Below are 27,218 nucleotides of genomic sequence, written 5' to 3'. Positions count from 1 at the left end.
AGAATAATAAATATACCAAAGATTTCCTTATGAATTTCTGAATTTTCCAATAGTTCCTCCTTTTTTCTAGATTTTTGAGCTCTTGATTAGTAATTTTGGATTTTGAGTTAATATTTACTTGCTAATTTAATTTGATGTGTTCCTCTTTTTCTTTGATGAACAATACTTCTTTTCTTTTTCTTTTTTAACAATTGACAAGATTCCACTAAAATTTAACATTAGACAGATAATTTTTTTTATTTTATAATATTATTTTTTCAATCTTTTGATTTTTGATATTGTACATTAATTTAATTGGGTCTTATTGTATTTACTCCCACGAAGCATTAGGCTGTTCAAAAAGAAAAAGTCTATTTAAGGAAAAGAAGAAGAGGAACTCGTAACAAAATTGGAAAAGAGAGAAAATCATTAAATGTATATATGGATGAGATTTTCTGGAACTATAATTATGGGATTGCCAAAAGATTTGGAAGTAAATATATGGTGTATTTATTATTCTAACTATGATTAAAATCTTAGTTTGTTTAACTAAATCTTAACCATTTATTTGTTAACTACGCATAATGATTTCTATCATCCAAGTGAAACAGTTGGGATTTTAAAATAGAGAGAAATAGTCATAGGAATGGCCCAAAAATAGAGATTCGTACACACTAAATAGAAGATTTAATGCACTTGCTATTTTTGCAAAGCTGTATTATCTCTTCAGCGGCTGCATCCATCTCCTCTGCTTATGGACTTCAAATTCTCACTAGTGTCCCTCTTAAAATTTCCCCTGTTTTCTCACAAATCACACTTTTGATAACATATGCCTGTCTCTTCTCTGTGAACCTTCCCTTCATCATCTCTAGCAATCTCCAAAGCTACTCCAATTTCTACCACACACCTAGCATTTATTCGTTGATCAAGGTGAATGGGCATGGCTATGATTTGCACACCAAAATTTATTACTTTCCGTTACAGAATTCCAACCGCAATGACTTACAAATCCTCCCGTACTTGGATGGTGGAGAATTCTTGGCTGTGATGCCCATCCATCCACTAGCCTTTCCCTGTCTCCAATTCTTTCAAGAAAACCTTGGGGTAGTGCTTCTTCAAGCTTGACTTTTTCCCCCTTTGGAAACCTTACAACCCATATGAAATTAACGCTGCTAAGTTCCAATCCGTAAGCTATCTCTTCCGTAGTCAAGAAATACTCACTTCCACAGGAGACAAATACAGTTGAATGCTCATCTTTCTTTCCTAGCCAATTGATGAGGTCCATATTCCCATCATCTTCATTCATGCGGTCATTGACCGCAGGACCAATTGGAACAATTTTCAATTAGATCAATTCAATAAGATAATCAATGCACTTTGCCTCTATTAGGCTGGAGGTATTCATCAGCATGATTTTACTTATTGGTACTTCTTCAGCTGAAGGGTCGTCCTTATCATCAGGATGCTTCTCTTCAATGTCTTTTTCCAACATTCCTCAAATCTTGTTCGTTCAATCTTCCTCAAATAAAGAGACGGGAAAGGGATTCTATCCCCGGCTTTATGATTGAATGTAAAAACTAGGAAAATGAAGCTACACCGCAAGTCATGAGCATTATTGTTGGATTATTGTGTGAAGGGGCAAATCACAGAGAAGCAAATCAAGTTCCAAATTTTCCAAGATTCTTGAAAATTCAGGTTTGGACATTTTAAGGGCTTATTTGAGTGTAGGGTTGAGATGGAGTGGGAGGCCGTTAATAGTATGGTAATCGCTGCCTAAAGAAGCCATGATTTTTTTCCCTCCTGAAATTCATAAATAACAGAACATATACATATATACACGCCTAGGTACCAAATAATTTTGCTAAGAGTTTAAGTTTTATATATCGTAGTGTAATTAAAATTAAGTTGTTTATCTACATGCAAAATTTCTTAAAATGTGAGATTTAAAATCTTAAAATCACCTTTATTTGCTATAGGGGTAAAGATGACCTGATGATGCAAAAATTGTTTAAACTAATAGTTTATTACTTGAACTCTTTCAATAAACATACTGTGCGCGCAAAAGAAGCTAGATTTTCCTAATTGCGCGGTTTGATAATTTAATCAGCCAAAAGAAGACTAGGGCTAATTAATCAATTGATTCACGTGTGGTCATAAAATTAGCAACATGCATTAAATAGATAGTACAGTATATTGTCTCAGCAACATGATGGGACATTTGCAGGTAAGTGTAAATTAGTAAATTAAAATCAGTTCGTGGAATTTTTTTTTTTTTTTAAAAAAAAAAAAAGTACAGTATATTATGTTTGAGATTTTACCCTCTAAATCACTTTGGCCTGACCTTATAATTAAAATAAGTCCATATTTTAAATCTTACCCTATTTAGCTCACCTTTTATATAATTTGAAATGCTTAAGAAGAAGGCAATATTTTCTTAATTTGTGATCATGATTTTCATGTTTTAATACTTAAAAACTGACTGAGAGTGGTATTTACATATCAACACAGATTTAAATAACGTTGGGTGAATTAAAGTAAAACATTATAAAATTATTGTTGGAGATTTTACAAGCTTGGAAGCTCACATGAGTTTTGTACTTGGTTGAAATTTTCGACGATTGAGGTTCATTGAGAATGTCTTTTTGAAATTGTGGTTAAAATTTAAAGTTATTTGATAAAATTTGAGTTATTTGAATGGGTATCTAACCCGTATTTGTTCGCGACAAATTTTGCTAGCAGAAAATAAATAACTGCAATCACAAACAAATATGAGAAAAAACATTTTGTTGATTATTTTGTGAGTACAACTCTAAGTGTATCCTTTAATTCTAATCTCTATGTTATTCGCCTTGATTCGAGGGTCAATGACCGGCCCCCCGTGCCATAATCGAGCCAAGCGAACCACTCTGAATCTATAACTATGGAGGGGTAACCTTCAACTTAGGTTGACGCATTACTCCGCATCAATACCAATCAGGCCACAGTATATGTGTAAATATATATATATACCCAAAATATATATATATATATATAGTAGACATATACAAGAACAGTAAGGCTACAACACTAATATATTGTATAAAGGATTCGTCTACAAGCCTCTAAGGAAAGTATAACTGTATCATGGTCGGGACAGGGCCCCAACCTACCCATCATATTTATAACACAAAGAGAGTCCAAAACTAGATCTGGTAACTCCGGATAAGTGGAGCTCACCAATCAGCTGATGTCTGGTCCCACTTATCGGGGTATACGTAAAATCTTAAATTCGCACCTAGTACGCACGCAAATGGCCTCACAGAAAAGGGACGTCAGTACAAAACAATGTACCGAGAATGTAAGGCAACAAAATAATTGAAATTGAAACTGAACTGATAAGTATAACAATCTGGAGGCCAAGGAATACCCTGAAATGTCTCACCTGATATGTCTCATGTGAAATATAATATAGCAATAACATATATCTCACTGACCATGTGGCCAGGCAACTGTAATATCTCACTGACCATGAGGCTAGGCAATCTGTCTCACTGACCCGTCGGACAGGCAATCTGTCTCACTGACCCATAGGCCAGGCATATTTGTCTCACTAACTCATAGGCCAGGCATGTCTGTCTCACTGACCAAGTGGCCAGGCTAAAGAAAATATATCTATATATCATGTTGTATATCATGCATAGACTGAAATATATGAAGCTATCAACATGTCTGTCTCTAACTCTTCTACCAACAATGAACTAACGAGTGAACAGAAATCCCTCGGAAGATACAATACCACATCTAGAAACGTTACACCTCTATGACAGCTCTAAACAATAGTTCTTTTGCTTTAAGATTTGATAAGCACTTACTGTCTACGGATCATGCCAAAAAAAAAAAAAAAAGGATAGTCATTACATACCTTATAATAATCTGCCCAATAGCCACGCTAAACTCAACTCATCGCGCCTTAATCTACAACAATGATAATGACGCTATCGTTAAGCTATGAAAGATACAACTATCGTATAACGAACTATACGCTTATTCTATATAAAAACCGGCAGCACCTCCCCTGATTTTATTACTACTTTCCTCGAGCCTACAATAGGCAAGACTACCAGCAAGCTAACACAACAATAGGCAAGACTACACAACAACACAACCAGCAAGCTAACACAACACAATCAGAATTTCGACACCAACTCAACGTGCGACAAGCTCGGTTTAAAGTTATTAAATGACAAGTTCCCAACTCCTCTTTTCTTCAAATCTAGGCAACAACACTAATAACTCTATCAGTCCTTTATCAACAATAATCAGCCCTAAACACCAACAATTAAACCCTTAAAACATTCCAACAAGGGCGCAGCAACAACCACAACAAATGAGCAACAAGCTCGGTTTTACAATATCAAACAACACTCCTCCAAGATTTCTTTTCTTTCAATCACACCAACCACAATAACAATAGTATTATTAGGTTATGTCTACTGATTTCCAGCCATAAAACATCAAGAACACAACTTCAAAACAGTCCAGCAATTTACAGCAGCCTAGAATCGATTTTCAGGCCATTTCTTCAAGAGTTCTTACTTCCGCAACTTAGTTAAGACTCCAATAAGCTCAAACATATAAAGAGGAGAAGATTCCTTACCTCTTTCTGTTCTTCAAGAGACGAAACCAAGGCGGTAGTTAGACTTGGGTGGAAATCACTTTCCTTGACTTAGATTCTTCAAGATTTGAAACAACCCATTAACTTAAATTGCAAAAGTTAGAAGCTTTCCTTCAAATTCTTTAGGGTTTTGGGGCTGATCTGAGAGAGAATTCTTTTGGATCCTCCTAAGGCTCTCTAGGTTCTGAAAATTGTGTGGAAATAATGAGAAAGTCTAGCCCTTTAAAGGGGCCGTTTGGCTGCCCTAATCCCTTGCTTTTTTTTTTTGTGGGGGGGGGGGGATTTGTTTTCAGTCTTTCCTTTTAGAATGTAGGTGACACACCTACTAGTCACCGACCTGCTTAATTAGAGAATAATATCTGCTGGTCCTTATCAATTTAACACTCGTCCCGTCCTCGTTTGATAATTAATATACGTGTTAAGTAGCTCAGCAAGTAGGACGGGTAAGCAAGCAGCTCGTTTTTATTGCCTAAAATCCCATTTCTCATATTTAAGTGCAGTCGTCAACCTCAACTTAGTCGTGCATATATTGAACGAAAACACGGGATTCTAACTTAGTCGTAAATACGTTGAAAGAAAATATGTGATGTTACATGAAGGATGGGTTTCTGTTGATGTGTTGAATCTAGGAAGAACTTTGAGCAGCACTTGGTTTGTTCTTGAAGGAAGATGTCTCTCGAACTCTTTTCTTGTGAAGACCTTTGGAGAAAACTTATATGGATGTCATTGCTCTCCTCTGCCTCTAGTCAAAGATGCTATGCCAATTTCAAGATGTCCTTAAAAGGGGATGTGTGACCCCTTCATATAGGTGTGAGCAAGTGCTTTGGTATTTTGGTCTTCAAGTAATTCTAATGGGCCTTAGACCTGAAGAACATGGATTGGGCTTATCTTGTCAGCTTGGTGGACTAACCCAAATAAAATTTGAATTTCATTCAAGTCGTGTAATTTTGACTTAAATAATTAATCCGACTTTATTAACTAAAATTTGACTTGATCAACATGTCAATAACTTAGAATTTAATCAAAATTTTGTATGGATTAATTCAATTAAAATTTCGATGTCCACAGATGCCCCCTACTTCAAAATTTATCGAGGTGTAGGCTTGCCGAAATTGTAGATGAGACTTGAAGCACCCGTGAAGTGGTCTTTGTACAAAACTTCTTTGAGACTTGTTTTCAAAGACATTTCTTGAAATGTGGCATGAACTTTTTAATTTTTTTTTTAATTTTGTGAACAGCCAAAAAGATATGCAAATCTCTTCCTTTAATTTTGAGGATGAGTTTATTGCATCAATTTTTCTTGATCAATATTCAAATACCAAAATTGTATTATAACTCCATATGGCAAATACATCCTTCCATAATGGGACAAAATGACAAATAACATTATTCAATTCAACCATTTCAGATTTGAAGAAAAATAATGAAATTGATCTTTGCCTTATGTAACTCTTGCTTTGCCTTATGTAACTCTTGATTTTGTCTTCCTCATAATTATTCAAATCATGTTGCATGATTTGGAAAATTTATATGTTTTTCCTTCTTCTTTTTTTTTTCGCAATATGGAATTGATTTTTTCCTTTATTTTGCTTCTGAATTCATTTCTCCCTATATGGTAATTTGGAAAAAATAATAAACCAAATCAATCACCATATAGTGAATAGCTTTCCGGGAAACACAATTAGGGACATTTGCATTCTTTTTGAAAAATATCTCACTGCCTTACTATACTATATCTATGTAAGGCGTGCACCTCTACCAATTGAAGCCATCAATTCTTTTTCCATTTCTTACAGCTCTTTCAATATCATTCCTGCTGAGTTGAAGCGTCATGTTGTCACACCCTGGCGTCCATCCTCCTCGGTTGAAGCACCATGCCATTGACAAATATATCCTTCATTTTTCTCTCTTCCTTTTTTTTTTTTTTTTAAAGGATTGTGACTAAGGATTTTTAGATTTGCGCACCTGTGAGAAAAGGAATTGCACGTTGTTGTTGGAGTATCAAAATGACAAGCCTCTTGGTTTGTATGAAAGTAGACTTCTAAGGCTACAACATATCCAAAAACCAAAGAAAAACTCCGCATGGATTGACGGGAATTAAGTTTTAAAGTGTAGCTCCAGATCCGTGTTTTCTTCTGATAGTTTCGTGCAGTCTGACCAAAACATATATATCTTGGTGTAGGAGCGTCCAAATGAAAAGTGGCTTCATTATGAAGATGCTATACTCGTAGGACTACGACATATTCAAAATTCACCATCGAACACCTTCAAGATTGAAGGGAATTAATTTTTGAAATTGGTCCCCAGATCTGGTGATTCTTCTGATAGTTTCGCGTAGTCTCAACACAACGTCTGTATCTTAGCGTAGGAGCAACCAAATGACGAGAGGCTTGATTCTGAAGATTCTACACTTGTAGTACTATGACATGTCCAAAATCAACATTGAAATCATTCTGTATGGATGGAAATTAATTTTTGAAGTTGGTCTCCAGATCTGGCGGTTCTTCTAACAGTTTCGTATAGTCGCACCAAAACGTTCTTATCTTTGTGTACGAGAGTACAAATGATGAGGGGCTTGATTCTGAAGATGCTGCAGTCGTATTACTACAACATATACAACAATCAAAGCGAAAATCCTTTTGGATTGGTAGGAATTATTTTTTTAAGTTGAACTGTAGATCTTCGTTTTCTTCTTTCAGCACTGTGTAGTCTCACGGAAAACTCCATATCTTGAGATTGGGATGTCCAAATGACTAGCGGCTTGATTATGAAGATATTAGACTCCGAAGGCTACGACATATCCAAAACTCAAAGTTAAAATTTTTCTGAATTGACGAAAGTTAATTTTTGAAACTGGTCTCCAGATATGTCGTGCTGGACTTTGGATAACATTCATGAGGGCACTTCTCTTTTTTTCTTGTATTTTTTCTTTGTAGGTCTGCACGAGAGTGTAAATGGTCTCTATTTCAGATGAAAAACATGCACACGAAGTCACAACCTACTCTTAAAGCCACAAATATCAAATAAAATTTCTGCAGCACTGGAAGGACCTTCATAGTTCATCATCGTTGATTGGCGAGGAACTACTTGGGGTGATGTCCGTCCGACTTCGATGGAACTTGTTGCTTTACTCTATCCGGCCGGCTTTCATGAGAGGAAACTTATTGCATCCGTCTTTGGTCATTTTGTTTTACTTTAGCAAAGAATAACTTGGTGATTCCTCCTTTCTTGTTGCGTTGATTGGGAACATTTGGAGTAGCCTTTTCTATCCTTGGGGAGAAAGCCCATGGAGAATCTCATCCCTACGACTTGGTGGAAGAAGACCATGTGACGTCATCTTCTCACGATTTATAAAGATGTAGGGAGAATGACTTGTCCATTAACATTTGGCATTGACAACCTCTCCTTTTGACTTAGTGAAGAAGTGGAAGAAGCTTGCTTCCTTCTCGCGGCATGGAGTGTTTCATAATTCAAGACTTGGTGGAGAAGTACAATGACACAATGTTCACCATCCCGCACTGAAGCATTATGGCTTCGTCATTTGTATATATTTTTAGGTCTACCAAGCAGTACAATTGGTCTCGATATCAGACCAAGAAGATGTTGACGTGATCTGTAAGGAATCACTTGGTGTGTCCACCTTTAAAGTAGTTTTTTTTTTTGCGGACACAACTTTGACCTTCACTTTTCTTGCAGCATCCGTAGAACTATTACATGGTGAATCTTATCCTTGCGGCTTAGTAGGATTGACAGTTAGCGTAGTCCTTTCCAACCCTAGCGAGAAAGTTGACGGTGCATCTCCCTCTTTAACTTGGCGAGAGAGGCACTTGAAGTGCCTCTTTTTTTTGCAGGTATGACGAGCAAGTACATGAACTAAGTAGATATGCCCCAAAAAAAGTGTGTAGACCCATTGATGCACCATGATCCCTCTACTATGAAGAAGTTGATGTAAGAAGAACGTCATGGAAAATTGCTCCATCCTCCAAAGATGTAGAACCTTGTCTTTAGATTCTCCAAGCATGTAAAAAGCAGCAAAGGAAACTTTGTGCAAGAAACTTTTCTTTGACTCCACGTTAAAGGGATGAGCATTTTATTTTTACTCATGTAACCGCACTTAGAAGAAAATTTTAAATAGCCTATGTACCTCGGCAAAGAGGATCAAGTCATTACGTAGTTCATAAAGAGTACTTTATTTGAGTTTTTTTATGCAATTTATACTCGTGCATCATGGAGCATTGAAATGTGCAGTTTAAGCTCGTGTAAAAAAGAAGCGTAACAACTTGTAGTTTAGGCTCATACGTCGAGTAATGTAGCAACTTGCAGTTTAGGCTCGTGCGTCGAGGAGCATTTGGACTTGTTCTTTTCTAACATCTCCAAGGAGATAAAACACTCTGATCCCTCCAAACCACCAACTTTGAACATGTTACGAGTCATTGGGCAAACAACAATAATAACACTTATGGATGGAACACCAAAGCTTTTCTCCGAGGCCATCACAATAGTAGATCTCAGAATCTGCAAATTTGATTTTGGAGATAAAGAGATGAACGACAGAGTTAGTCCCACCGGGCATGCCAAAAATTTGTTCACGACAAATTTTGCTAGCAGAAAATAAATAACTGCAATCACAAAACAAATATGAGGAAAAAATCATTTTATTGATTATTTTATGAGTACAATTGTAGATGTATCCCTTCATTCTAAGCTCCGTGTTGTTCGCCTTGATTCGAGGGCCAATATAGCGTCTTTCTCAAATGAAGGATGGATTTATGTTGATGTGTTGAATTTTGGAAGAACTTTGAGCAGTACTTGGATTGTTATTGAATGAATACACTCCTTCGCAGCATTTCATCAAACTTCCCTTTGATCTTGTATTGCATTTGGGCAAAGCAAAGAGATTTTTTAGACGCTTATTTAATAGAACTAGCAAGCTATGTCCGTGCGATGCACGGGGCTCAATATGATTAATTTAGCTACTCACTTTAGTTAGTTTTATGGTTTGTATATTTTGTAAAAGATACAGCAATTCTCCTTAGTGCATCTCCATATTTTGTTTCTTTTTCCTGTTTTTTTTTCACCTTAATTTCTCAATTGTTGTTAAAATTTGTCTTATTTTGGTTATGTCCGCCTTTTTTTATATTTAGCAAGTTGACAATTCAAATATCCTACATGTCAAGTTTATAATCACAAAATTCAAAGGATATTTTATTATATTATACACATTTTTAATTTAGAACGAGAAGATTTAAAAGTCTATTTTTATTTCTTAAACTCCGTGTCTAGTCAAACTTAGACACTTAAATTGAGACAAAGGGAGTATATGCCAAATGAAAGGACAATTGAGACACTGTATTAGATCTGATTAACAAAGAAATTTGTAGAATAAACTCACAAAAATTAATAGCAAAACTCTAATTTAAACAGGAAAAATGAAAACAACAAAATCTCAAATTCAGAATACCAACTATATGAACCACCAAGCATCCCTTCTTAGTGAGTCTTCATATTTTGTTTTTTTTCCTCTTATTTTCCCCCTTAATTTCTCAATTGTTGTTAAAATTTGTCTTATTTTAGTTATGTCCGCCTCTTTTTATATTTAGTAAGTTGACAATTCAAATGTCCTACATGTCAAGTTTATAATCACAAGATTCAAAGGATATTTTATTATATTATACACATTTTTAATTTAGAACCATAAGATTCAAAAGTTTATTTGTTTCTTAACCTCCGTGTCTAGTCAAACTTAGATACTTAAATTGAGACAGAGGGAGTATATGCCAAATGAAAGGACAATTGAGACACTGCGTTAGATCTAATTAACAGAGAAATTTATAGAATAAACTCATCAAAATTAATAGCAAAACTCTAATTTAAATAGGAAAAATTAAAAGAAAATCTCTAATTCAGAGTACAAACTATATGAACCACCAAACAGTATTTTGTTTCTTTTCCTCTTATTTTTTTTCCTTAATTTCTCAATTGTTGTTAAAATTTATCTTATTTTGGTTATGTCCGCCTCTTTTTATATTTAGTAAGTTGACAATTCAAATATCCTTCATGTCAAGTTTATAATCACAAGATTCAAAGGATATTTTATTATAATATACACATTTTTAATTTAGAACCACAAGATCCAAAAGTCTATCTTTATTTCTTAAACTCCGTGTGTAATCAAACTTAGACACTTAAATTGAGACAGAGGGACTATATGCCAAAATGAAGAAAATGAAAGGACAATTGAGACACTGCGAACACGTGGGACTCAAAAAGTAAACCCACCAGATAATATTAAACTTCTAAAATGTACACATGTTAGTCCCTGCTTAGAGTACAATTTCATGTGCTTACTATAATAGAGTAATAAAATGAAGTGTAGACATAAAGAAATATGATAATGTAAAAGTGGAATACAAGTGTACAGAGAATAGGTGGCAAACCAAGTAGTAGTAATTGTTAAATGAAGTGGACCCACAACTGGAAAAAAAAGGAAAGAAACCAAGTACAATTGAAATAAGTCCAAATTTAGTGTACAACTCAGACATCTTTTTGTACAATTTGTTGTTGTTGTGTTCGCCTCTCTTGGACACTTATATATAATAGAAATATCAGAAATTTTTAGTAATGTGGCCAAGTAATATGGAACGGAGGGAGTACTTCATTTATTAATTTTTAAGAACGTGAAAAGTCAAAAGTGAACAAGTAAAAGTGTATGGAGGAAATAAATGTGTCGGAAAATTAAAATTGAAGTACATATGTGTATACATGAGAAGAGAATAAATATTCAATACTATGACATATGTCCATGTGGGATACAAAAAATAGTTGATTAAAGTATACAATTTATATAGATTTTAGTACAAGTATTTATTGCTATGGTAGTCCCCCTGGACGCTTATATATAATAGAAATAATATATGATATTTTTCCTGCGTCTGTGGGGACACGCTTTCGGGTGTCTGCAATATTTGACAACTACACGTGCATTTTTTGCGAAATTAAATCCGTATAGAAAGGTTGTAAATCCTTGACAGGTAAGAAAGTTGTAAATGAATTGAACTAATTTAAGAAAATGACGTGAGCTGAATATATATTGTGTTGTATGAATGATCTTCATTTTATGTATAAATGACCTATTTATAGCTGCGGGACATGTTGTCGTGGACATATACAATTTTATTGTTAATTTTTTTAAATTAATGTCATTACCTAGTTGTTTGTTTCATCCACTAGTAATTTGTAAGGGATGGTTCTTTAAATTATTAAGTAACCAGTAAGCTCTTAGTTTGTAAGAGCGAAACCGTTCGGTCATGCACAAGATTTCATTATTTGCGAGCACTGAAGCTTCGTACTCCATTTTACAAATAATGGTTCGGCCAATTTACTTGTAAATAATACTACAAATTTTAGTATTATGCGTAATTTATTCATCCAATGGTGCAGATATTAGCTTGAAGAATAAATGAACAGAGTTGAACCATTATTCCACTTCTTATTTCTGCAAAATCTGTCTTAGCTTTTCAACTGCTGCATCCATTTCTTCTCTTCTTATGGACTTCAAATTCTGACTAGTTTCTCTCACTTTCTTCCTTAAAATTTTCTCGGTTTTCTCACAAATCACAGATTTGATAATATGTGCCACGTCTTCTCTGTAACCCTTTCCTTCATCATCTCTAACAATCTCGACTGTCACTCCTATTACTACCATCCGCCTAGCATTTATTGGCTGATCCAGGTGCATAGGCATAGCTATGATTGGCACACCAAAATCTATGCTTTCCATTGCAGAATTCCAACCACAGTGGCTTACAAATACTCCTGTACTTGGATGACTGAGAATTCTTGGTTGTGGTGCCCATCCATTAACTAGGTACCCTTCCCCTGTCTCCGATTCTGTCAAGAAAACCTTGTGGTAGTGCCTTTTCAAGCTTGACTTCTTTCCCCTTTGGAAACCTTATAACCCATATGAAATTATCATTGTTAAGTTCCAAACCATAGGCTATCTCTTCCATGTCTTTCTTAGTCAAGAAACACTCACTTCCAAAGGAGACAAATACAGTTGAATGCTCATCTTTCTTTCCTAGCCAATCGATGAGATCCATATCTCCATCATCCTCATTCATGGGTTTTTGGCCTCTATAGATAAGGAAGTACTCATCAGCAATGTGATTTGCGCAGGGTCCTGAGCGAACGGTGTTGGGAAGAAACAAGCAATAATCAAATTGCACGACGTGAATAACAAGAAATACCCAAGTCAAAACTTCCCACACTATTTGAACCAAGAGAAGACAATAAACACTAGCACAGATGAAAATCCGGGCAGCAGCTACACCAACAATAAAATAAGAAACAAGCAAAAATAAATCAATTACAAGAGACACCAAATTTTCCTGGTAAAACCCCTTCAAGGTGAAGAAGAAACATTCACGGGAGCCCCGGCCCACAAAAGCTCCACTATAATCAACAAGAGTTACAAAAATGTTCTCCAAATGGCTACAACAACAAAGCCAAGCACGGAGCAACAATACATAAAAGATAGCACGAAAACTAATGAAGAAAGGAGAGAAATCACCCCAAAAAATGAGTTACTGTTCGTACTAAAAAACTGGAGCTACAGACCACAAAATCCGATCTCCACCGTTGAAATCGAAGAACCAGATGTTGAGAACCCCTATTTCAAATTTCAGCATGATCCAACGGTTAACGAATCAGGAAACGCAATTTATAGCAGATTGCTGTAGCAGAAAATTTCTGAACGAAATTCTGCTTTCTCTCTCACGTTTTTCTTTCTATATGGCTGCTATGAATTCACTCTTGTGTTCTGAAAATAAGACCTAAATTGATCCTATATATAGAGGAATTTTTGGGCAAAAATGGCCTGGTCCAAATTGGATTGGGTTTTATTAATCTAATTCCACATAGGAAGGGAAAACCTAAAAACCTAATTGGATTGGGTTTTATTAATCCAATTCCACATAGGAAGGGAAAACCCAAAAACCTAACAATTCTCTCCCTCCCGACTATGTAGAGAAAATCGCCATCCCGGCGATCAAGCAACACTCTTCAAACTTCCCTCTTGGCAAAGCTTTAGTCAACATATCTGAACCATTATCATCGGTGTGAATCTTCTCAAGTTCAAACAACTTAGAATCGAACACATCTCTAATCCAATGGTATCTCACATCAATATATTTTGACCTACCATGAAATGTAGAGTTCTTGCCAAGATGAATAGCACTTTGACTGTCACAATAAAGCACATACCTCTCTTGAGCAAAGCCAAGTTCTTCCATAAATCTCTTCATCGAGAGCAACTCTTTACAAGCTTCAACGGCAGCAATAAGCTCAGCTTTTGTAGTAGATAGAGCAACACATTTTTGCAACCTAGATTGCCAAGACACAGCTCCTCCGCATAAGTAATCAAAAGCGAAGTAGACTTACGAGTATCAATATCACCGGCCATATCCGAATCGTTGTAACCACAAAGAATAGGCTTTCCGTCCCAAAACACAAACTCGGACTAGAAGTGCCACAAAGATATCTCATAATTCACTTCACAAACATTCCAATGCTCTCTTCCCGCATTAGAAAGAAAACGGCCGACAACCCCAGCGGTACGAGCAATATCGTGTCTTGTACAAATCATCGCATATATCGGATCGCCAACGGCCGAAGCATAAGGAACTTTCTTCATCTCTTCCTTCTCACTATCACCGGAAGGACAACGTTTCATGCTCAATTTGAAGTGCATAGCTAAAGGTGTTTTGACAACCTTAGCTTTATCCATGTTGAACCGCGAAGTACTTTTCGAATGTACTTCTCTTGTGATAACCTACAACTTCTTGGCCTTTCTCGTCACGAATAATCTGCATGCCAAGAATTCCTTCTTTGTCTGTCCCAAGTCTTTCATAGCAAAAGACTTATTCAACTCTTGCTTCAACTTCGAATTCTACAGAATTCGACCAACAACAAGCATGTCATCAACATAAAGCAATAGAATGATAAAGTCACCATCGAGAATTTTTGCACAAAAACACAATGATCTGAAGAAGTCTTCGAAGCCCCGTTGACTCATAAAAGAACCAAACTTCATGTGTACTTTGCTCGGGAGCTTGTTTTAAACCATACAAGCTCTTCTTCAATTTGCAAACATAATTCTCTTTACCCTTGACTTCAAAACCTTCCGTCGCTTTATATAATTTTCTTCATCTAAGTCACCATGGAGAAAAGCAGCTTTTAACATCCATTTGCTCAACTCTAAATCTAGACTTGCGGCCAAGCCCGCAGCAACCCGAATGGATGACATCTTCACAACCGGAGAAAAGATTTCATCAAAATCAACTCCTTCTTTTGATTAAAGCCCTTGAGAACCAATCTAGCCTTGTCTCGTGAAACTGGGTTACCATCTTCATGTTTCACCCTAAAAACCCACCTGTTTTTCAAAGCTTTTCTATCTTTAGGAAGTTTAACCAGATCAAATGTATGATTATCCACCTTTCTTTTTCTTCACTATCCATGGCCTCATCAAAACTTTCAGGTTCTCCCCCATCAGTCAAGAGTACAAACTCATCGGGAGAATAACGAGATGAAGGTACTTTCTCTCTAATAGATCTTGAGAGAACTCTCCGGAACATCAATAGAATCGGTTCTTGCCAACCACATCATCTTCCACCGGAGCATCAACAACTTCATGCCGGTCGGTCATTCCGAAACATGATCACTATCTTCATTATCAACTTGATCTTCATTATTTTGAATATTTTCTTCGAGTGCAATAGTCACAGAACCGGATCAACATCAACTAAGCTCTCATTGCTCTGAGAATCAACCTTCTCAGCTTTGTCAAACTCTTCAATTGTCTGGTCTCAAAGAACATAACATCACGGCTTCTAACAAGTTTCTTCTCAACTGGATCATAGAAAAGATAGCCAAATTCGTCTTGACCATAACCAATGAAGATACACCGCCTAGTTTTAACTTCCACTTTGACCTCTCATCCTTAGGAACATGCACAAAGGCCTTACACCCGAAGACTCGATGAGCATAAGAGACATCCTTACCAAACCAAACTCGTCGTGGGGACATCACCATCCAAAGCAACAGGAGATAAATTGTTAACATAAGCAAACAGATTAAGTGCTTCGCCCAAAATGAACGGCAACTTAGCATCTCGAAAGCAAACATCTAACCCTCTCAACTAGAGTTCGTTCATCTCTCTCGCTAAACCATTTAACCGAGGAGTTTTTGGAGGAGTTTTTCGATGCCGAATACCCCGCTCGTCTACAATAATTATCAAAGGGACCAATGTATTCACCACCATTGTCCGAGCGGATGCATTTTAGTTTCTTCCCGTCCGTCTCTCAACCAAGGCCCGAAAAGTCTTGAACACATCAAGTACTTCGATCCTTGGACTTCAAAGGAAATACCCGTAGTTTCATGAGAATGATCATCAATAAAAGTCACAAAGTAAAGTGCACCACCACGAGAGCTTACTTTAAAAGGACCACACAAATCGAATGTACCAACTCAAGAAATCCGATTCTCGAAGGCGAATGACCGTGAAAAGAAACTCTTTTCTCGTTTCCGCTAAGCAATGAACACATCTCTTTAGCTTTGCTTGTTTCACTCCTAAAGCAAATTCTTCTTAGCCAAGTTATCAATCCCCTTCTCGCTCATATGACTCAGCCTTCTAGCCATAATTCTGATGAAGTATTATTCTCCACTAAATTTACTGAGTCACCACAAATGGAGCCCTGAAATAAGTACAAGTCAGACATCTTGTAGCCTCGAGCCACAACCATTGAACCTTTAAGAAGCTTCCACTGGCCACCACCAATGGTTTGATCATAACCATCATCATCAAGCTTTCCTACGTAAATTAAATTCGTACGAACATCTGGAGCATGCTTGACATTGTTAAGAACCAACCTCGAACCGTTCTTACTTTTCAAGCAAACTGTGCCAATGCCAAGTACCTCAACCTCACTATTATTGCCCATTCGTAAATTTTCAAAATTATCCGAGTATAAGAAGAAAATAATTCCTTCTTTGGCGTGATACGAGAAGTGGCACCTGAATCCACAAACCGAGACTCATCACAAACAAGATTGATATCATTTTTACCACAAGCAACAAGAAGATCATTTTCAAGAACAACAAGCAACACGATTTTCATTATCGCCTTCTTTCTTTTGCCTTTTCTCGGTCTCTCTTAAACTTGTAGTAATGTTTTTGATGTGCCCTTTCAAGTGACAATAGTCACACGTAAGATTCTTTGTACGGAGGATCTTGACTTGCTTCTACTTTTGCCTCTATCATTCTGACCTGCGAAGTTACTTCTCCCCGTCTTCGCAAAGAACCAAAACAATGGAGTGTGAAGTTTAAGACGACCCTTGAGATCTTCTTCTCATCTCTTCATTCAAAACACCACTTTTAGTATATTCCATAGTTACACCATCGGGAGCGTAATTAGTCAAAGAAACTCTAAGGGTTTCCCGAAGTCTAGCAAAGTATTAAGAAGCCAAAGTCCCCGTATTTCTTCATCAAACTTGACACCCATTCCGGCATACCGATCAATGGCACCCCCGAAAATCATTGATATGATCGAAATGGTCGCCTCTTTGTATCTAATATTCATCAATTGTTTCGCGTAGGAACAACTTATTATTAGCTTTTCGAAGCATAAAGTGTCTCGAGCTTTTCCCACTAGCTTTTAGCATTTGTTTCATTCACAATATGATTTCGAACATTATCTTCAACCCATTGCCTAATATAGCCACAAATCTGTAAGTGCTCAAATTTCCAATCCTCATCTTCAATAGACTTCGGTTTCTTAGAAGCAAACATGTGTAAATGCAATTTCTTGACAAATAAAAGATCTTTCATCTTGCTTTTTCAAATATGGTAATTACTGCCATTTAAACAAACCGTCTTGCTCATATTTGCCTCCATCATTCAAATAGACGATCAACACAACCACATATAACTACAAGCTCTGATACCACTTTGTTGGGAAGAAACAAGCAATAACCAAATTGCACGACGAGATAACAGCGGAAGAAATACCCAAGTCAAAACTTCGCACACTATTTGAACCAAGAGAAGACAATAAACATTAGCACAGATGAAAATCCGGGCAGCAGCTATACCAACAATAAAATAGCAAAGCAAGCAAAAATAAATCAATTGCAAGAGACACCAAATTTACGTGATAAAACCCCTTCAAGTGAAGAGAAACATCCACAAGACTACCACACAAAAAGCTCCACTATAATCAACAAGAGTTACAACAATGTTCTCCAAATGGGTACAACAACAAAACCAAGCATGGAGCAACAATACATAAAAGATAGCACTAAACTAGTAAAGAAATGAGAGAAATCACCCAAAAACGAGCTACGTTTGTAAAAACGGAGCTACAAAGACGGAAAATTCAATCTTCGCCGTTGAAATCGAAGAACCAGATGTTGAGAACCCCCAGTTCAAATTTCAGCATGATCCAACGGTTAACGAATCGGAAAACGCAATTTAAAGCGATCAGTTTATGAAAAATTTGGACGAAAATGCTTTCTTCTCTCTCACGTTTTGCTCTCTATGTGGTTGCTATGAATTCACTCTTGTGTTCTGAAAATAAGACCTAAATTGATCCTATATATAGAGAAATTTTTGGGCAAAAATGGCCTGGTCCAAATTGGATTGAGTTTTATTAATCTAATTCTACATAGGAAGGGAAAACCCAAAACATAGGAAGGGAAAACCCAAAAACCTAATTGGATTGGATTTTATTAATCCAATTCCACATAGGAAGGGAAAACCCAAAAACCTAACAAACGGTTATTTATTATCATCAATATCCTGTTCTTTAGCAACATATTCCAACATTTCTTTCATTCGTTGTCGCTCGATTTTCCTCAAATAAATAGCTGGGAAAGGGAACTCAATCCCTGGCCTTCTCATCTGATGCATACAGTATGCAATAGCGACTGCACCAAAAGTTATTAGTGTGACTGCTGGAATGTTGTGTGAAGTGGCAACTTCCTTAGCCCATGGCTGTAATACATCACGGATTAGCAAATCAGGTTTCAAATTTTCCAAGATTCTTGAAAATTCAGGTTTGGACATTTTGGCGGTCCTTTTGAGTGTGGCGTTGAGATGGGGTGCGAGACCATCAGTTGTATGGTAATTAGGAGGAAGCTCAGGCAACTCTGGTAGATGGAGTTCAACTAGCTGAATTGAAAGACAATACTTTCGGCGGATTCTTTTCTTGATATGATTGAGATTAATAGGTGTGGAACAAAGGTAAACATAGAATCTCTGTCTGCAAGTTTTTTTTGACACAGTTAAGTAAGAAGAGATGTGTCCATGATCCAACCATGGAAACATCAATACCCTCAAAGTACTGCCTTCTGTACCCATGGAAACAGAGGAGGAGGATGAAAAGAAAATACAAGACAGAAAGGAGCTGTTTGTGTAGTTAGTAGTATTGCCGGCTTGGTTTTAAATAGACAAAGGGATATGATATGATTGCTAAAAAAGAAAAGAAATGAAAGCTATTTTTTTTTTTGTTTAAAATAAATTTGAATCTTTTTTTCTTGCAAACGTGATGAAGCGGTTATTGCTGCATGTTTCGAAAAAATATTCATATAACACTTGGTTTGTGAAAGTGATTTTCAGAGTTAGGATAAGACATGAAAGTGATTGGTCATTTGATTCTAGGAAATTCTAACTTTTGATATTTATCCAACCTTGGGAAATAAAAATATATATGTCCATATACAGTACCTTCCGTTCACTTTTACTTATCCACTATTCTAAAAATAGATTTTCATTTTTATTTGTCACTTTTAGCATATCAAGAAAAAATAATTTATTTTTTCCTGTTTTACTCATACTATTAATTACTCACTTCAAATCATTTTTCAAATCTAATAAAAATATGCACCAATTAATATGAATACATTGATAAATTATGCACTTCATTTATTATTTCTTAAACAACTTTAAAAGTTCAAAATAAACAAGTAAAAGTGAACGGAGGGAGTAGTTTAAAACATTGAAAAAGAAGTAGTAAAAGTGGGCAAACCTTCAACTCTTTTTAGAATACCATTAATTTGGCAAATCTATATATATTACTTTCTTCGTCTCATAATAAGTGTCACTTTAATCAAAAAAATTTATCCCATAATAAGTGTCACTTTAGGAAACCAAGATATAAATTAACTAGTTTTTTCCAACTCTACTCTTAGATAAAAACTTACAAGTTAAAGTAACATCTAAATGATGATTAAAAAAGCCACATAGTAACTTGGTATTGTTGGATTCCCAATGTCAAAAGGATTACTACTTGTGCATGCTCTAATCAAGAAGAAAAAGTAATTTATTTTTATTATATAAGAATACTTTAGTAAACTTCACATTACATTATTGATTTCTTAACATGCGTATTTTTTGTTAAAATGACACTTATTATGGAATGGAGAGAGTATAAAACTAGGCAAAAAAAGAGTGATGTAGCACCTCTCTTTGTCTAAGTATCCTATTTATCTTTTTTTTTTTTTTGACCTTTTTTAATTTTTTTTAATTTATGTGCTATGTTTAAAAAAAAGTTACTCTTTTAATTCTCTTAATCATCTCTTAATTATGTTAAATGTATCACATTTAACTCACTTAATAACATTTATCAAGCCACACACATGTGCTGCTAAATGACTGCGGCATTGTATTTTGTTATTTTTCTGATCTTTCTCATTTTCTTGACTTTTTAGGTTATTGGGTTATTTTCTCCTCCTCTAGAATGAATTGCTTATTTATTGTTGTATGAAACGGTTGAGGCGACAATGGAGAGTTTTAACAGGCAACTAGCTGTAGCATCAAACGAGGAAACAAATGGTCAGTTTTGCCCAAAATAATTTTTTTTAATCCACTATATAAATTGGCACTCACACAAAAAAATGATCAATTTCTATACCATTGAAACAATAAAATAGAAAAAAATAACCGACACAGATGTTTGGTGAAAGCGGAGACTGCAAAATTTCCTTCTTCGATGTTAGGTACTCTGTTTTTTATGTTTATTTATGGAGGTGCTAAGGTGGTACCACTATATATCTCATGTTTCATGTACCAATTGCAATCTATGTTTCTACCTATAAAAGATTACTTTGGTTATGTTTCGAAACTGTTGTGCTTTCGAGATTCTAAATACATAAAGATGACTTTTCTTGCTTTAAAAAATAAGTTAAGTTATCATTTTCTCGACTTCCTTTGTTGTATAGTATTATTTGTTATTTTCCAGATATTGGGTCAATGGATTATGGATTTACTACAAACTTGAATTACAATAGAAATTTTTTGTGGCAAGTTTATAGATTGCTGGTTATTCTTTGCTGCGTGTCTTGCCTGATGTTACTTTTTTAAAAACATGCATTATTTCCCGAGGTTCAGGCTTTGCACGTTACTTGTGAAGCCCATTTGAAGACTTGGTCTACCACAGTGTTCATGAAAAATAAATAGGATGATTTCATTAGGCCAGACGGATGGATATTATGGTAGGATCAATCATCCGGAGAGACATGTGAATACCTATTGTGGTTATGAATTCTTGCCAACATAGAACGAGGAGTTGTAATCTTCCTATTAATGATATCTATACGTTAATTTAAATATTACTTTTGTGCTAATATATTCCTTACCTGTTTCATTTTCCTTTTATAAATTGTGATCTTCCTATACCCATTTCTGAATAATTTTGTCGGAAATCATTGAGTGTCATAAGGAAAAACGAAACAACTATGAGGTCACTTGGTAGGAGGGATGGGGGATGGGATGGGATTATTAGTCCTGTGGGATTGAAATTATCACATGTTTAGTTGGTGGGATAACTCACTTGGTATCCTATCTGATCCAATCAATTTGGGATAAAAGGTGGGATCATGGGATAAGTTATCCCGTCTTATTCTACCCCTTAAAAATGTAACAATTGAATTTGTATGTGGTTTAAAAGATATGTGATTTGATTCGTTTATGGAACAAAAAATAACAAAAATGAAATAGAGATTGTGACTAAAAGAATACGAAATAGCCTTGGAATTGGATGCAATGAATGTACTCGTTTCTAAGGCCCGTGTTACTTCGGACAAACTGTAGGAATTCTTATTATTTTGATGCTTGACAGAACTTTGGGAACAAGTTAGTGATACAATCGTGTGGAAGATGGTAAACAACTGATGGGGATATGAAGATTTACTCCCCCTCCCCATTTATAGTTCAAGATTTTACATTCAACAAGATAACTAAATCAATTAGAGATAAAGATCCCTGAAATCTCGGGCTTGATGTTCGCTAATTGGGCCGTGTGGAATGAAATCCGCAACGGATCAGATTTCTCGCACTATCACCAACTGTAAGCGCACTTTTCGGGAATTGTCGGGTCTGAGAGTTGGGTCCGAAATGTTCCTTTCCGATTTAGTCGAGCTCTATTATCCACTGCCCTTCATTCTTAGTTCGAATCGTTGAACCTTGGGTCAGGATCACCGACCCCAGTTTTTACCGTATACAGATAATCCCTCTATTTTCTGGAGGAAAGTATTAACTCCGGGAAATGGATCCCAATAAAGCCGAGCGATCCGTACTTAGCCACCTTTGAAAAGACATTCCATCGCTTCTGCACTCTGCTTGATGCAGATTTTTCATTATTACGTACCGCCTAATCATTCTTGAGAATCCAACCCTTGTCAGAACTTTTAAACCTTTCAACTTCTCACTTTTTACTATATAAAGCCCATATTTCATATCTTGCCATGTACTTGGCAAAAAGCCCTAAACTCCAAACCTTTTAAAACCCTTATTTGCAGCTGCTTGATCTTGAGTCTCCTTCTAAGTTCCAAACTCTTTTAAAACCTTTGTTTGCTATCACCTGATTCTACGCTTCTTTCTTAGTAATGACTTCCATACCGTTGTTAACACAAAGTGCGGATCACTCTTCATCACCGCCACGTTCTCCGCCATTGTCAGCGACGGGTGTGACTAGCCTCGAGGAGGAGTTAAAGTTTCTTGATACGGACATCCTTCTTGCCGGCTTTAAATATGTGAATGACTGCAAAGTTTCTTCCCACCTTGATTCTGCGGAAAGATTCGAATCCTACATTGATGCCACCACTATTCCCATAGTTCGGAATAATTGTAACTTCGGTGCGGATGTCGACATCCGCCCTGTTGAACGAGGGATAAGAATCACCCACCATGTTACTGGTTATTCGTTGTCTTATACTTACCCTTTTGCTATTGGGACTCTTCCTATTTCCCAAGTGATAAAAGACTTCTGCCGCCGGTACCACGTCTGTAATTGCCAAATTGCTCCGCAGATTTGGAGGCTCGTTTACTGCTTCGAGATTTTGGCCAATGTAGCCGGGGTTTCTTTTACCCTTGATCATCTTATCCATACCTATGTTCTCCGTGTAATCCGAGGAGGCATAATTCATCTATACCCTCATGGGGCTCGTGGCCTTATAGGCCCCGAGGATGATTTTGATAGGGGATGGTTGCATCAGTTTGTTATAATTCGTACGGACTAACTCCATCGCTCTTTGTCTGTAAACTTTCTCGAGGAGTGGAATCTAACCCCAGTATCAGCTGAACCCGAGCTCGTAGTTATCATTTTTTAGTAGGTTGTTGCCCTGTTAGGCGCCTCTCGTGATGTGGGCCGCTCTTGGAGGAGCATGGCACCCGAAGGATGGAGAGGAAAAAATTATGGTAAGTTTTAAGCTATACGTGAAATCACCTGTTCGTTCTTACAATTTTGTACTGAGCCCGAACCCTCGTTTTTCAGGACTCCCCACGAAGTAATCCTCTTTAAAAGGGAAAAGCATTAGTGAGGAGTATACCGGAGATACCGTCGGGCGGGGAGGCAACAACTGTTGGGCGGTAGGCGCGCATTCGAGAGAGTTCCGCGCGGCTCCCGCTATTCCCTTTGGGACAGGTTCCCTAGCCGATCACGTCGTATCTTTGCGACTCGCGTGGGGAGGTTTCCCGTGGTGGACCACCCCGTTGATTGTTCTGGATAAAGATGATCCATCGAAACAAAACAACCCTGTTTCTGCTATTCTGGAGGGCAATCTCGAAACCACTTAGCCGATGCATGCAGTGTTTTAAAAGGCGGGGGCGTAAGGCGGGGCATTTTACATATGCCTCGGCGAGGCGTAAGCCCCGAGGCACGGGGCGTAAGCCCCATGGGTATTTAATTTTTAGTATTTCATAAAATAATATAATTACAATAAATATTTTTAAATATGTAAAATTACATTAAAAAAATAAAAGAAAACTATATATATATATATATATATATATATATATATATATATATATATATATATATATATATATATATATATATCGAGTTAGTGCAATCTCGCAGTTCCCCCATCTCGTATAAAATGGATGAGACGGGTGTGCATTCCCCAACGAATGCTAGAGTGACCGTATCTGCAAAGATACGCCTAGTCCGTTCAAACGTAGCGCGTAAAGACTCATCAATCCACACGATGGCCGTCACTTTGCCAAAAAGAAGAGTGAGCGATATTCATCTCTCCAAACAAGACGGGAGACTACCAAAGACACTTACGCAAGGAGCAACTTCCACAAAGAAAAGCATACTTGCAAAAAAGAAAAGAACGAATATATATATATATATATATATATATATATATATATATATATATAAGGCTTGGATCCTCGTAAAAAAACTAATCAAAGCAATCCATTATAGGCCACTTACAATTTGTAATTATATGTAACATAATTTTACAAGTATAAATAATACAATGAAATAAAAGCTATAATGAAATACAAATCAACTATAACATCTTAACTTTCAAACAATGAAAAATCACAATTTCTTAAAACAATATTGCTATCATACTATTCATTTTATCTCAGTATTATAATTAAAACGTAACTCCTTCATGAATAAAAATATAATTACTTTCAAATAGCAAAATAATAATGGTGCAAACAGTGTTTAAGTGGAATAGGAATGACCCACCTGAAGTGTTTAAATGAAACAAGAGTCACTTTAGGTGCTCAAGTGAAAGAGAATGGACCACAAAATTCGTCGATGCTTATTAATATGATACTTTTGATACAGGATGTACAAAAGACCAATGACAAGTGAAAATTTACAATTCGGTTATGTATTTTTCAAAGAAATATAAAGTGATATTCACCCTCACGATGTTCTCAAATGTATGCAATACTACGACTTGTTATTTGAGTTACACCCAATCTTCTTACTTTTATAGATGAAAAACTATTAAGTATCATTCATTTGTTAAAGAATTATAAGGGTCAACGATACTAATTAAGAAATTTAACATATAATTTGTGTAAGAACCGTCGAGCGTCGGGGCGTTACAGCGTGTTTGTAGGCGTGGCCGGGCGCCGGCGTAAGCCTCACGAGAACTAAGCGCCGCGCGTGAGACCCGAGGCGTTTTAGTAGTTCCCCGCCCCGGGGAAAGCTCCGAGGCGAGCCCTAAAACTGTCTTTTAAAATACTGGATGCATGATTATGTAGAAGTTTTCGAGGGTATAAACCGAAGTTCTCAACCTTCGACTCATCATACCAGACTGGATTTTCTTTCCGTTTTTAGTTTAGGACCATATGTTAGGCTATTTTGTTTTGTGAAGTTAATGTAACCGAAGTATTCGGGTACCTGTCACAGATGTAGTAGAAACTTTCTTGGATCAAATCGAATCTTATTCGGATTATGAATGTTTTCATTAGTTTTTAATCTTCATCCGAACGTAGTTGGCCTTTCCTTTCCATACGGATTCTTCTCTTTGTTTAAGCTTTCATTGCGCCGAGCTTATCGATACCTTATCCTGTAAGTTTCGAATTGAGCAAGAAAATCAAACATCTTATCAACTGTCACGTCCGTCTGACTTCAGCCACATATGGCTTTACTATTGGTCGACCTTTCGGTTATCTGATCAATGCACTTCCGTCATTATGGCCCCTCGCTTATACATAGTTCATGCTTGCCCATTTGTACTAAGTTACAACCTCTAAAAATTACTCTTCGATCTCAACCTCTGCTTTCTTCACCTGAGAAGCAAAAAACTTCATCGGAATCTTCAAGTATTTTGCCAGAATCACCAAATTATTCATCAGAATCTTTATCCTCCTTGTCAGAATCTTCATCCCACTCGCTGGAAACTTCATCTTCCTCTTGAGTTTTCCTCAGATCTTCAAACCTTCATAAGGATTTCTTTCATCTTTTCTTTCTTTAGCATACCTTTATCAAAAATGGCTCTGAGTCTAGTGTCCTCCTCTCATGAAGCCTCTCCGGTGGGATTTCCCCAGTCGACCAGGACTGAGGTTAAAGTTCCATTTGAACCCCGGGGTAAAGACGTCATTCCTTCGATATACCATTTCGACTCTGAGTTTACGGTTGAAAAGCCCCCGAAGGGTAACAAAGCCGATCGGGGTTACAATGTTAGGCGTTACTCCTCCGCGATTGATGCGACTATCATTCCCAGGGTTCATTCAGAATGCGGTTGGAGAGACCGTCCTTCGAAATCATAATCCCGGGCCCCGATAACGATATCACCACTTATGTGAAAGGGTATTGGTCCATTTATACTTAACCTTTCACCCTCAATCTTGACCCTCTGATTGATGAAGTTATTCTTGAGAGGTGCAAGACATAAAAGTTGCGCCTTGCACAAATTGGGCTTAACGTTTGGCGGATCATCACATGCATCCGCTTTTTGGCAAGCAATGTTAGGCTCCCATTTACTCTGCACCACCTGATCCGTTTTTATTCTCCCCGAATTTTTCGTGGTGGGATCGTGAAGCTTGCGAAAAGAGAAAAGTATCCGATCCTTTCCAGTGTTGACGAATACAAAGATCGCGGTTAGATTGCACGCTTTGTTCGAGTCAAGACCGAGGAGATTGTTCCTCAAAACTACCTCCCCTTCCCCGAGAAGTGGAACAAAGTTCATAAGTGCTCCCGGCATCTCTTATTTCCTTCATTTCTTGTAGTCTCCTTACCTTTCTAACCTTTCTCCTTTTGTCCTATTTTTTCTTTCAGCCAAAGAGTGGCTACCGGATACCATATCCGGTTTTGAGAAGTGGGTGGATGCCATAATGGCACAAGCCCCCATGGAATCCGTATTTGGAGAGATCTCTTCCCATGCAAGTGGGTAGCAAAAAACCACGGTGAGTCTCTCGTCTATTCTTGAATTATTTTCTTTACTTCGTAACCTTTACTGGTGATTAAACATGTGTTATGCAGGTCTGAAGAGGGATAAGGCCAATTTAAGGCCCGAGCCTTTAGGTGCTCGCCCAGCAACAGAAGAAATGTTTGATCCGACAAGTATGGATCAAGTCGTCACCGAGTCTTCAAGGAGCAAGAAGCGAAGTAGACCCTCCAAGACCTCATCCTCAACGGGCCAGAAAAAGAGGAAAACTACTTAGACTCGGATGCTAAGAGATGTTCCCGAGAATGACACTGTCATTAGATCTGTTGGTGCTGACGCAGCCGCGACCACCGGTGTTAGGGCTAATGACACTCCGATCGATATGTTGGAGGGAA

General features: G+C 36.8%; 1 pseudogene; it reads right to left on the bottom strand.

Moving 5' to 3' along the window:
- Nucleotides 1–653: 653 nt before the first annotated feature.
- On the bottom strand, nt 654–19,053 carry LOC132053722 (beta-D-glucosyl crocetin beta-1,6-glucosyltransferase-like; annotated as a pseudogene).
- Between the last annotated feature and the right edge of the window lie 8,165 nt (nt 19,054–27,218).

The sequence above is a fragment of the Lycium ferocissimum genome, chromosome 4 (genome assembly GCF_029784015.1).
Source record: "Lycium ferocissimum isolate CSIRO_LF1 chromosome 4, AGI_CSIRO_Lferr_CH_V1, whole genome shotgun sequence".
NCBI lineage: Eukaryota > Viridiplantae > Streptophyta > Magnoliopsida > Solanales > Solanaceae > Lycium > Lycium ferocissimum.
Note: the sequence above shows the minus strand (reverse complement) of the source record. Positions and strands in the feature narration are given on the sequence as shown.